Source organism: Falco punctatus, assembly GCF_963210335.1.
Source record: "Falco punctatus genome assembly, chromosome: 2".
Lineage (NCBI taxonomy): Eukaryota > Metazoa > Chordata > Aves > Falconiformes > Falconidae > Falco > Falco punctatus.
Window position 1 is genome coordinate 49,274,878 of NC_137581.1, and position 14,468 is coordinate 49,289,345.

Sequence of the window (14,468 nt, forward strand, 5' to 3'; positions counted from 1 at the left end):
ACAAACAAACAAAAATAAAACCATGGAATTATATTGGGTTAAAATACGTTTTCTTCTCTGCAGTGTAAATTTTGTTCTCTACAGTGAAAACCAGCAAAATACTTTGGGAAAATAAGCACCATCATTCTTTAAAGCATATAGAAAAATAAATTTTAAACCATTCTCTATGTAAGAATTAATTTAATATGAAGTGACCTAGTATATTTCATTATGAGGTGACTTGGATAAATGGAATAAACCCATAAAATTACTATTTCCATGAAAAATAATTATTTAGTGTCAAGGTTACTTTATTGTATTCTGAAAAGAGGACTAGACAACATATGCTAGTAAACTCTATACTTATAATGTGTTACTTCTTTTTTTCTTTTTTTTTTTTTTTTCCCTCCCCCATAAAGGACAGGTATAACCTCATTTGCTGTAAAAATTCAAGATGCTGAAAACATTAAAAGACAAAGATTAAGAAAGGTGAAATAGGCAGTGAAGGGCAGTTTGGTTAAGTGAACTGGAGAGTGGAAGTGTAAAGAAAGGAAGGAAAAGTCACAGAATCATAGACTCATTTAGGTGGGAGAAGACCTTTCAGACCATTGAGTCCAAACATTAACTTAGCCCTGCCCAGTCCACCACAAAACCATGTCACTAAGTGCCACATCTACGAGGCTCTTAAATACCACCTAGGAAGGTGGCTTAACCACTTCCCTGGGCAGCCTTTCCCAATGTTTAACAATGATTTCAGTGAATATTTTTTTTTTTCCTAATATCCAACCTAAACCTCCCTGGTGCACCTTAAGTCTATTTACTCTTGTCCTATCACTTGTTACCTGGGCAAAAAGATGGACACCCACCCTTGCTACAACCTCCTTTCAGGTAATTGTAGAGAGTGATAAGGTCTCCCCTGAGCCTGCTTTTATCTAGGCTAAATAACTCCAGTTCCTTCAGCCATTCTCCATAAGACTTGTGCTCTTCACCAGCTCTGTTGCTTTTCTCTGGACATGCTTCAGCACCTCAGTGACTTTCTTGTAGTGATGGGTCCAAAATTGAACACAGTATTTGAGGTGCTTGCTTGCACCTGGATATATGAGCCACTGAGACCACAGCCACGCTGCAGTTGCTGGTACAGGCTGTCTCACACATGCACATACAGCTGGCCAGGACTTCCCAAGTGCAAGCAGTCAACCCCTCAATGCTCTCATTCACTTCAACCTGCTCCCAGGCCACTTCACCCATTCACTGACTGCTCCAGCTTGATCCTCAGTAACAATCACATATGCACTTCCATACTCATACTTGCTCCAGTCATTCGTACCATGGAAATACAGCCCTTCAGCTCATGATTTGTCTCCAGGTGCTGGCACTCACATGCTCATACACACACATGCACACACAGCCCTCACCCAGGAAAGTGTTAGAAAGGATGTAGCTTCTGCAGTATCAGGTCTAGGTCTAAGTTCCCCAGTACAAGTGGTATGTAGATATGTTAGAACAAGTTCAATGAAGGACCATGAGGATGATTAAGGAATTGAAGCATATGTCATATGAGGAAAAGCTGAGAGAGCTGGCACTGTTCAGCCTGGAGAAGAGAATGCTCAGGAGAATCTTATTAATGTGTCTAAATATCTGGTGGGTTTAAGGTCAGGGCAGCATGGCCCTGTCTAGATGGCCCTTCTCTGAGTGGGGAAGTTGGACTAGATGATCACCAGAAGTCCCTTCCCATCTCAGTGATTCTGTATTGATGTGATTCTATGAATTATTCATTTCAGAATGGATAATACATTTCATCTCACCATTTTCAGAATATCTAGTTGTTTGTGTTTGTTTTTTTTTTTCCTTTCCCCCCAAGAAAAAATCAGTCTTTGACAAGGAATTTAGCTTTTAAGACTTCTAAGCTCTTAAAATATTAAAGCTTATTAAAAAAATATTAAAATGTTCTAAGTCTTAAAATAAGACTCATATTACATGAGATATGCATGTGTATTTATAAGATATATGTATATTTTTTTATATATACACAAACATGCCCTTACTTATATCACAACAAATAAAATCTTTAGATGTTATATGACGACAGGAACAGAGATGTTGAAGTGTTTAAGCAACCATTGTTATTGCAAATGAGTAGTCAATGGTTCCTGCTCAAAATAATTCTCTTTCTGCATGTATAAACAGTTAGAAAGCTGTCTTCAGTTACCTGGTTATAAAGATAAGATTCAATCTGAAACCAAGACAGCTAGATTTAGATGTCTAGATCTGCTTGGAGCCAATCATCTCGTCGTCTCTCACAATTATTAGAGGCTAGGTTGTGTGATTCAGTGTCCCATATATGAGTGTTTGGTGATGTTTTCATTGCCTTAGTGTGTCTCTCCTGGTCTCCAGTGGTCAGGTCATGAAGACACATATTTCCCACAACTTCTGTTTTTAAACTATTAAATATATACTGAACTATAATTGAATAATTATTAAACTATAATTATTTAAAAAAATAAATAAAAATTAAATAGTAACAATCTACGTTAAAATAAATAGTATTATGGCAGCCTTTCTTCTGGGGAGGAAAGGAGGGAAGGTCTGACAGAAATAAGGATAGTCAAGAGTTTTAATACATTAGGAATCAAATAAATCCTGTGAATTACATAGGAACAATATCAAATGGCAAATCCAAATTCCTTATTTACGAAGAAGAGAAAAAAACCCCCTATTTTCTAATTTGAGAGAAGGAAGACATGTTATAGAAGAAGATGGTTAATAATTTTCCCCTGTATCAGTAGTTAAAAGTATTAATAATTAGTAGCCCACATCATTTTTTTCCCACAATTTCTTAAACACTTGGATTGTGACAGCTGTAGTTTGCAAATCTTTAAAACGAATAAATAATGACATACTTCTGAAATCCCCTTAAAAAAAAAAAAAAGAAAAGTATAATGTTAGTGGTATGCTAATATTCCAAAAGGAAAAGAAGACAAATTAGAGGTGTGCTTTTAATTTGTATCTGCTACTGGAAAGAGACCAAAAGAGAAAGTGATTTAGTAGTATACATAGCAGTAAATCACTGCTTAAACCTTTGTGGAACCAGTGTAATGATGCCTTGGGGGCGATAGCACTTATATGCATCTAGGGAAAAGAAAATAGTTCAATTTTTGCTTAATACATTTACTTGGATGTTCTTATAATAACTTTTCATGACATGATTTTTTAAGACTGCCCAGTTACATTTTCAAATGGTAATTTCAAAGGTGGGAATACAGCCCTTTCTGTTATTTATTTACATTATTAGCAAAAAGGAGTTGCAATTTTTTAATGGTACAGCACTAGCTGTTTTATTGCCCTTTTAGTGCTTATGTAATATCAGGGGTCCTCAAACTTTTTAAACAGGGGGCCGGTGCATGGATGCAGTGGCAGGCAGTCATCTACGGCTGCTTGGTTTCCCCCCCCCAACCCTGGCGTGGGGCATGGGGGGAGGGGGGGGGGCGGATTGAGGACCCTGGGGGGCCATATCTGGCCCGCAGGCTGTAGTTTGAGGACCCCTGTGTAATATGATTAACTTCCTCTGCTTCTGCTTCTTGTGCTATATTGTCTCATTGGCATTACTAGTATTTTAATGGTTTCCTGTGGACCTGGAAGACACCCTATGGATGTTTACACAATATTAACTTAATTACACATCTATGTTTATTTGCTGTAGTTGCTATTTTTTTAATTGCTTATGACCTTGTTGTTGAGCTCAGATGATTCCAATCACACCTTCAATGCATTTTTCAAGTCTTTTGTTTGTTTTTGATGATTCAGATTGGAGGAGTAATCAGTGGTTTTAACTGTTCTCAAGAACCAAGCTATTACAGCAAATGTAGAGCAATTGAATGTTTCCTTAAACATCAGGCATTATGCTATCGCGATAATCACCCATCAAAGGATTTTAAAATAATGACTGCTATTTCCACATAATTGTAATTGTTTTATCACTAGAAAAAAGAGTATTTTATGGACAGATGTCATAAGGTATCAGCTGAGATAATATACCTGTTGATAACAACCAAGAGCAATAAATTCACAGAATCAAGGAGTTGTTGAAATTGGAAGGAACTTTTTTTTGGATTATGTAGTCCAACTCTCCTGCTCAATCAGGGTCAGGTAGATCAGGTTGTTTATGGCAGTGTTCAGTCAAGTTTTGAATATCTCCAAGGATGGAGACACACTAACCTTTCTGGGCAACCTGTGTTTGACTACCATCAGAGTAAAAAAGATTTTTCTTGAGTTAAGATGGAATGTCATGTATTTTAGTTTGTACCCATTGCCTCTTGTCCTGCCACTGGGCACCACTGAAAAAAAAACCCTGGCTCACTCATGTTCCTTCCCTCTCATCAGGTATTTTTGAATCGGTGGAGAAAAACTGTCACTTTCAGAGTGCAAATTGTCTCATTTAGCCCATCTCTAACATACATTGGTTAAATTGCATCTTAAATGCCTGAATAGAAAAAGGCGCTAGAGTGTCCAGGTCAAAGGTAGGTTTCTATATTGTAGATGTCTAAAGTTCAGTGAGGCAATCCCACCCCCTGTTTGAAGCCTATCAATACTTCAACTCAATGTGTACTTTTTCAAATTACAAACTCATAATTTCATATCCTTTGACATTTTCCAGCAGCACAAGCACTTTTACTTCTAGTAATGTGGCTGCAAGGTAAATGTGAGTGCAAGCGTAGACCAACCTTCACATCAGAAAAAGAGCAAATATATACCCTGTGCAGATAGAATCTACTTTTTACGTAAGTATCAGTATGGAGGAAGTTGCCTTTAGTGACACAAACTGCAGCAGATGGAAAGGAGACAATCTAGAAGTCGTTCAGTACAGCAGGAGAGAAGTTTACATAAGGTCAGACTGTGGAAAACTTGGAAAATAGGAGATGCATTAAAACAGGAGACTCGTTAAAAAGAGGCTGAGCCTTACACCTTTGAAGACTGACTTACAGGTCAATGCACTTTTGGTACATGATAACAAAAGAAATATCTGACACATGAGCGACTTTCTTGCTGTCTCAGATGAGACAGTTTTCCAAAAGAAATTATTTTACATATAATTGAGTAACAGTACTAATATCAGTCTAAAACTTCAGGCTTGGCAATGCCAGATTTATCAGTGTTGGCTTGAGAGTCAAATCCTGATCATCTCATTGATGTATCATAGCTACATGGTTAGATTTTGAAGCATCCAGGCACACAAGGAAAGTCAGTAAATCAGATTGAGATACCAAACCTGAGGGGTGGAAGAAAAACTTTTCAGAATAAGGCAGCAGGAACATTCTAAACAAGGCTGAGTCTGCAATTCCATGTCAAGATGCCTTGTATGTGGTTTGCTGGAAAACGTCTAAGTCAGATCTCATACCTGTCTCTGGAAACAGACATCTTAAACTTTGAAAAATTGAACAGGATACAGTCAAGTTTTTGAATAAAATATGTCAGAGAAAAAAAAAAAAAAAAACAAAAAACCAAAAAAAGTAAATTCCAAGTGCTTCTTCCCATATTACTTCTGACACAGAATTAGAACATGAAACATGATCTATCTTCTGCTCTCAGCTAGGTGGTCTACCTCTACACTGTTAAATGCATATGTTTCAAGAACTGAATCCTAGTCAAGTCAAGTGATAAAGAATGGCTCATTAGCCAATGAGCTCAATTAGCAATTAACTCTAGACCAGCTAAAACCAGGACATTACTGAACATTAAAACCTTTGAAAAATGGTGACATTTCTATAAATCTGCAGAACTATCAGCAAGTAATTTTAATATAAAAGCAGATAACTATATGGCCTGTGAGGTATAGACATATAAAATGGTAGTTGCACAACAGCTGTAGAGATAAATATTTCTCTCAAGAGTAATTGTTCGGCTCCCATGTCCTAATTTCAGTTCCCATATCCTTTTTTTTCTCCTTTTTGATGTTGTCATTTGTAGAGATTAATTTTGGGGAACTGATGACATAAAGATTTATTTGAATTATTTTCTCCATTTACAACATTTTATTTATTTGTGTCTATTCTGGAAGTAAGCTATTATCATTTGCTTTTCTGTTTCCTTTAATTGTCAATTGTAATAACCTAAAGGCCACAGATAATTGTCTACGTTTTCCATTTATTTTGTCATACAATTTGCTCCGATGCTTCTGTTCAGTAGTAAAATATTTCAAAAGTAATTTGCATGATTGCATTTCACATACAGCATGCATTTCTGTCACATATGGAGTGATGTACTTCATTCATAAGAGAGAAGCAATAATATGTTTATTGATATAAAACAGTGATTTAACAAAGTTTGATAGTAAATGTCACAGCAGTTTAACAAGATCTGACAGCAAGATACGTTCGATTATTTACTGCATAGAGGACAGGATAAATATGCTGCTTCAGGGAGACCCTCACATTGAATCATGAGGTTCAGAGAGGATACCCTTGCTTTCTAAACTCCTACTCAGAGAAGTCTAGCTGCTGCTGGATTCAGTCCTAGTCCTAGACTTGGTCAATGGTTTATGTCTAAAGGATATGTGCAAAATCAAAGATATAATACTAATGAAGCTTACAAATTTAGTCAGCTATTAGTCACTTAACAAGGATCTGCTGCAGTAAGGAATCTCTCAATATCCAGGTGTAAGGGATCTCTGTGGCAGGTGTAATCTTGAGAGGCGTCCCTACTCAAGGGGAGATCCTGTAGTGCCACCCGCTGCCATGCCTGAAAGCTCATTGAGTTCTTGGGCTGCTGTCCTGGTTTTGGCTGAGATTGAGTTAATTTTTTTCTCAGTAGCTGGTGCAGTGCTGTATTTTGGCTCTGATGTGACAACAATGTTGATAGCACACCGATGGGTTTAGTTGTTGCTGGGTGATGTTTATACTTAGTCAAGGACTTTTCAGTTTCTCAGGCCTTGCCAGTGAGAGGGCTGGAGGTACACAAGAAATTGGGAGGGGACACTGCCAGGACAGCTGACCTGAGCTAGCCAAAGAGGTATTCCATACCATGGGACATCATGCTTGGTATATAAAGTAGAGGGGTTGGCCAAAGCCAGCTGATTGTTGCATGGGGACTGGCTGGGCATCGTTCAGTGGGTGGTGAGCAGTTGTATTGTGCATCACTTGTCTTTCCTCCCTTCCCTTTGGAATGAATTCTTTCCTCCTTTCCCTCTTTTTCATTATAACTATTATTATTATCATTGCTGTTTCATTCGTATTTTATTTGAATTACTAAGTTGTTTTTATCTGAGTCCTTGAGTTTTACATTCCTTTCCAATTCTTCTCCCCGTCCTTCTGAGTGACAGGGGAGTGAAAGAGCAGCTGCATGGCATTTAGTTACCAGCCAGGGTTAAACCACAAAGGCTGCTCATTATTTATGAGATAAGATGATTGACTCGTAGTCATATCTGCACGTCAAATCATAGAATCATATAATCATTTAGGTTGGAAAAGACTTTTGAGATCATCAAGTCCATCTGTTAACCTGGGACTGTCAAGTCCATCACTAAACCATGACTCTAAGCACCAAATATACATATTTTAAAAACACTTCCAGGGGTGGTGATTCCACCACTTCCCTGGGAAGCCTGTTCCAATGCTTGACCACCTTTTCCATGAAGAAATATTTCTTTATTTCCAATCCAAACCTCTCCTGGCATAACTTGAGGCTATTTCCTTTTTATCTGTCACTAGTTACCTGGGAGAAGAGACTTACCCCCATCTACCCACAGCCTTCTTTCAGGTAGTTGTAAAGAGCAGTAAGATCACCTGTCTCCTCTTCTCCAGACCAAACAACCCCAGTTCCCTTAGGATTCCTCATAAGACTTGTGCTTTAGACCTTCACTAGATTTGTTGCTCTTCTCTGGACATGGTCCAGAACCTCTACATCTTTCCTGAAGTGATGGGTCCAAAATTGAACACAGTATTCCAGGTGCAGCCTCAACAGTGTCGAGTCCAGGGGAACAATCACTTCCCTAGACCTGCTGGCCACACTATTTTGTGTACAAGCCAAGATGCTGTTGGCCTTCTTGGCCACCTGGTCACACTGCTGGCTCATGTTCAGCCAGTTATCAACCAGCACCCCCAGGTCCTCTTTGGCTAGGCAGCTTTCCAGCCACTCTTCCCCAAGCCTGTAGCATTGCATGGGGTTGTTGTGACCCAGGTGCAGGACCTGGCACTTCTCCTTGTTTAACCTCATACAGCTGACATCAGCCCATTGCTCCAGCCTGTCCAGATCCCTCTGCGGAGCCTTCCTACCCACAAACAGATCAACACTCCCCACTCCCAAATTGTTGTCATCTGCAAACTTACTAAAGGTGCACCCAATCCCCTCATCCAGATCATAATCAGTAAAGACATTAAACAGAACTGTCCCCAATACTGAGCCCTGGGGAACACCACTTGTGACTGGTTGCAAGCTGGGTGTAATTCCATTCACCACCACTCTTTGGGCTCAGCCAGCCAGCCAGCTTTTAACCCATAGAGTACACCCATCCAATCTATTCAGCACCCAGTTTCTCCAGGAGAATGCTGTAGGAGATGGTGTCAAAGGCTTTACTAAGGTCTAAGTAGACAACATCCTCAGACTTACCCTCATTCTCTAGGTAGGTCATCTTGTCATAGAAGATGAGGTTAGTCACGCAGGACCTCCCTTTCATAAACCAGTGCTGACTGGGCCTAATCCTGGTTGTCCTGCATGTGCCACATGATGGCGCTCAGGTTGATCTGCTCCATAATCTTCCCCAGCACCAAGGTCGGGCTGACAGGCCTGTAGTTCTCTGGATAAAGACATTAGTTTCTTCCAAACATGGCTTGAGTCGGACATTGACCAGCATTGTTGTTAGATGTGTACATTACTCAAATTAGCCCATGGCTACTGTGTTATTATCTCTCTCCCCTGAATCTACTTTAAGCCAGATGTAGCCATCATGGACAGATGCATCCATTCCAAATGCTGCCACTGGTGGTTATCCTTTGAGCAGGGTTACTGGAAATAAAGGCGGGGGGGTGGGGGAGGGAAGCGCAAGGTCACAATTCCTTAAAAAGGATGTGTTTCTATTGAATATTTACTGAGAATGTCATATTTAATTAAAAACAAAACAAAACAAAACAATTTTTGAGGTTTAATTGGTAGAAATGTGTGATTAAATTTGGAGACAAGTAGCAGACATGCAAATTCCGTGCATTTGCTTTTGTCTGCGTGTTCAAAAATAAATGCATTATAGGTAAGCATACAACTATAACAGAGTATTCCTTCAAAAAATGCCATATTTTTTAAAATTTTTATTCTTTTTGAAAATGCTCATGTAAACATATGCTTGACATATATGTAGGAGTCCTGCAATTGCAGGTTTTCCTCCCTTATAAACATTGACATCATTAAGAAGCAGAACAATATCTGTGATAGCCATTCATAAATCATGAATTCAATACAATAAATTACTAAAGCATGATCTAAATAACCAGTCTGTAAGCAAACCATAAATTAAAAAATGCCTATTTCAGGTCAGTTTAGAATAAGTATCAACTCTTCCCCATCCCAACTCCTTTATTCATAGTTATCAAATGTTGACACTAGTGGGAAGTTTGCTTATTATGTTGCATATCTTGCCTATATTACCAAAAATGAAAATATGCAATAGTACTGATCCCCCCAAAAAACAAAAAAAAACAACCAAACAAACAAAAAACAGAAAAACCAAAACCCCAACCCATAGAATTGTAAGACGTATGGGAAGTTGGTTCAAAACCAACAACAGCAGAAACAGGGTTTCTCAGAGAAGCTGTGGGATCTCTGTCCTAGAATAATTTCAAGACTTGACTTCAGAAGACCCTGAGCAACCTGTTCTAATTTTGAACTTAATGTTGCTTTGAACAAAGGATTCGACTAGATGGTCATTAATTATGATTTTGTGAAATACATAATTATTGATACAAACAGATAGCATTTCACAACATTGTGCATGCTATTTACTTTTTAAAAAGACATTACTAATATTTAAAGTACTGGGTTGAAAGTATTTTGCTAAAACTGTTCTTATCTTGAAAGGCTTAAACCCAAGATTATTCTAATGAACTCACTATTCTCAGCATCTTTCTAACCATTTAAATTATGTCAACTGGTTCCCTGGATTCATGTGTTCTTTGGCAACTCCATACTTTGTGAACAGTTTAGAATCAATTCCTTTAAAATTAATGATGACCAGCAATTCTGTAAAGGAAGAACAACACATCAGATGATTTCATGTTGATGGTTGAATTTCTACTGTTCTAACCTTCACCATACTTCTCTGGTTTGGGGATGTGGTTGATGAAAAAAGACTGCAATCTGATTTCTGATAAGCTTAATTAGATTGAATAATAAAAGAAATGTACCTCAAATACTTTGAAAATAAGTCTTATGGGAGGACAAAAACAATGAAGAAAAAAAAAAGTCCTAAGGTAAAAAATAAAAGTAACTTCCTAAGATTCAATTTGACTCAGGAGAATTAAGGAAGAGCTATCATGAAGGAAGAACTTAGATGATGCAATGTATATACCTGTCTGTGGCATAGAATAGAATTTTCTGGTTGGAAGGGACCTACAGCAATTATCTAGTCCAACTGCCAGATCAACTCAAGGCTGACCAAAAGTTAAAAGCATGTTATTAAAGGGTATTGTCCAAACACCTCTTAAACACTGACAAGCTTGGAGCATCAACCACCTTTCTAGGAAGCCTGTTCCAGTGTTTGACCACCATCTCAGTAAATAAATTATTCCAAATATCCATCTAAACCTCCCCTAGTGTAGCTTTGAAACATTCTCACATGTCCTATCACTGAAGATGAGGGAGAAGAGATAAGCACATCCCTCTCCACCTCCCCTCCTCAGGAATGTGTAGACAGCAATGAGATCACCCCCTAGCCTTCTTTCCTCCAAACTAGTAAACACAAAGTCCTTAACCACTACTCTGTTCCTCTCTGACACTGTCAGAGAGAAAAAAGTTCATAACTGCTCTAAAATATTCTGGTGGAGAAAGGAATTAAATTGTTGGGGGGTTATGAAGTATTTTATACTGAAAATGCTAAAATAAAATCTTTACAAAATGTCATACAATCCCTGTAGTTCTGGGGAGCAGAATGGAGAGACAGGGTGAAACTAATCATTACATCCATGAACAATTGTAGTCACTAAAAATTTAAGCTTCTTGCAAAATTACTCATTACTTAAAAATGTTTGTGATCTGGTTTTATAGTAGCAAAGAACAAAGAAAATGCCAGATTATAAACCTCTCCAGTGATTTTTTTTCCCCCGCCCTAAGGCAACTGAATAGCTTTTCCTCTAGAATCCATTTTTTGTCCTTTCAGGGTCACTTTTATTAAATTTAGTTGGTATTTAATTTTTAAGTTTTTCCTCATTTGATGTAGAAGAAAACTGTGTTTCTGAAATAATAATTTTCCTGCCAGTCAGAAGAAATTTGGTTTAATTGGCTTTTATCCTGAATCATATCATTAAACTTCAAGAAGATTCATAATTAATTATTTACAAGGCACATTTCCTGTTTCACCCAGTTCCCAGTCTTAAACATTTGGATTTTAGAGTATAGTACTTTTAACAGTTCAATTTCTAGCAAGGGGGTGGGGAAAGGACAGACTGAAGGTATACACAACCTTTTAACAAATATTTTCTCTTTTATAAAGTTAGTGGCAATGAGAAGTGATGGTGTAGCATAACTGTCTTCACCTCAACTTCATTTTAAAAGTTTAGATTTAACAAAGCAGAAGTAACTATAGTAAAATCCCCCTGAAAGAGCACAGCATGTCTCCTCCACAGTGTTCTTCATCCGTTCTGATTCAGAAAATGGTGACTGCCTCGAAGGGCGGTCTCTTTAGAAATTTAACAGTGCAGTTCAGAGAAAACTAAGCCACAAGGGTTACAAAGATTCAAACACCACAGGGCCTAGTAGGGAAGCTATTATAATTGGCTTTTCACTGCTATCCTTAGCTATAAGAAGTGTGTCACTATCAGAGGTTCTTGGACCCCTTGTAGGCTGCAAGAACATTTGGAGATACAAAATGACGTAGTAGAAGCCTGGAATGCGTGCAATAAGAATGGCAGAAGATCTCTGCTGCATCTGGGTACAGCCAAATTGCAATGTTCTGTTCTAACATCGTACAGCAGCCAGGGTGTATTTGCAAGAGCTACAGAAGTGTAAGTTTCATCTGTGCTGGCTTTCTTCTAAAGCCATTTTCCAAGTTGAATATTCTCAATCTGTATCCATTATTGGAAAAGTCCTACTGTAAAAGGGCCGATCTGTCAAATGAAGATAAATGCCTTGTATCATAGCCACATGTGATTAGTACTTTGCTTGATGAATCACAGTAATTGTATCAAGTACATGCTCTCTGCAACAGAAGACCAGCAGGTAATACTTTGGATAAAGGGGAGATGAGGGTCTACAAACTACTACTACTACTACTACTACTTCTTTTGTATGGTTGTATCTGGACTTCTTTAAATTTCTCTTAAGACAGTATGAAGCTGATCAATTCTATCAACAGAACACCTTTTGTGGAGGGCTGTATCAGCACAACTACAGCATGCTTCTCTTCATCCCAGAATAGTCTTATAATGCATGAAAGAAAAACCTTAGGAAGAAGTGGTTTGATCTCAGATTGCAGTGTTCAGCTAAAAGAGGTTTGCATTTAAGCACACTGAAGTAAAGCTGTAAATAGAGATGGCTCAAATGCTACACAAAAAATCTGATGTTTTCAGCCAAAAAGTATTTCTGCAAACATTTTGGTCTGGAAATAGTACATTTTCTTTTAGTAAGAATCTGGCTCTGCTGTCAAAATAATTAATATATATTTAAGCAGTCAATGAAGAATATACACTAAAATTTTAATATTAGAAGAAATGGGTTTGTAGAACTGTTTTTATCAAACTACATTAAGTTCCAGTACTAATAAATGGATAAAGGTTTCTACATAGTCTAATGATTTCCTGAAATATCTGTGCTGGTGATACTGATTTCCTGCAATTTTTTCTTTATTTTTAAGATGATGTCACTAACAGATATGTCTTGCAGCAACATTTAACAGTAAATATAATATTGTAAAAAGACAATAATAGACAAACATTTTAGTACGGAAACATTTAACCTATTTATGGGCCATATTCTAAGAAAAAACACCAAACTGCTTAACTTCACCTGCATTTTGGCTTCTGTCAGGGGAATCCTCAGTCTTCAAATAGACATTATGCTCCCTGTCAGTATCAGAGTATTTTATTTGTTCTTTGGTTGTATATTTATTTGTCTTTAAATGATCTTGTAGACAGGTCAGATACTCAGGAAGAAGGGAGAGCTATTCCTTCCTTGGAAAGCAACTAAGTGCAATTAGAGAAAAGACTCCTTTTACAGGGTGTGGCTATTGCAGCAAAAATGAGAATCACAGGAAAGAACTAGGAAACTGAAGCTCAAGCAGAGACTGAAACAAAAAACTTGGTGGGCACCTTAAGGGATTTCAGTTCATAAAATGACTGAGTTAATTAAAAACAAGCCTGAAAGCTGAGACCCACCCTACAAAGACATGAAAAAAGGAAGAAAGCTGCTTATAAATCTTTCTTGTCAGCTTGTATTCCTAGCTTACCTCCTTACTTAAAGGTGTTTTTTTTTCCATTTATTAGGTAGTCTAAATAATTTTCTCATAAGGGAGCTCCGTGCAAGCAAAATAGGTAAATCTACTTCAAAGCCCTTGCTGACTCAGAACATATTTACGGTGACTTAAGATGTATGCTCATGAAGTTGTACAAACAAATGAACTGCTTCTTTTCAGCCTGAAAGCTAGTCAAATGACTTGTTTGTGACTTTACTAGGTGTTATTAAGCATAATAAGAAGTTATAAAATTTACAAAATTTGTGTTGGTTTAATTGGCTTTGCTTATCTTGAAATCCAGAACTGATTAACTACACTGGCCATATAGACTTACCTTTTAGGGAAGCAGAATGGCAACTTACTGAGTGAAAAGCTACCAAAACTGGTTGTCATGGAGGATTTAGCAATTTTACTCAGTACTATTAAGAGAAGTATCTTTATGCTCAAGTTTTAAATGCCAGCATTTTATTTTCAAAGAGGAATGAACTTGCCTGATTCCTATTTAAAGCATGTAAGAATGAGGAAACAGTTTTATAGCCTTACCTGTTATTGACAATTACATCTTTGCAACTCTCATTCAAGTAATAGAAAACCTACATCAGATTATTTAATTCATCTAAAAAGGTTCAAATTGCATCATTAAACTTTCAAGAGGATTAACTGATTGTTTTAGATCATATAGACAGTGATTGTGGTGTTTTTAAGGATGTGTCTCTTTCACATTAAGACAAAACAAAGAAACAAAAATATGTGCTAGATAGAAAAAATAAATGTGTTTCTTAAGTTTGATTATTGGGATAGGCAGCTAGGATAAGAGAAATCCAGGTTTTTCTGTTCCAGAATA

At 37.4% G+C, this 14,468-nt stretch overlaps 1 long non-coding RNA gene across 1 annotated transcript in view; it reads left to right on the forward strand.

Annotated features, from left to right (window-relative positions):
• The window catches only part of LOC308058735, a 193,062-nt gene continuing 178,594 nt past the window's right edge, over window positions 1–14,468 (forward strand). Inside the window, exon 1 of the long non-coding RNA XR_013925941.1 lies at window positions 1–14,468. This exon is cut by the window's right edge and continues 17,671 nt beyond it. This is a non-coding gene — a long non-coding RNA (uncharacterized lncRNA).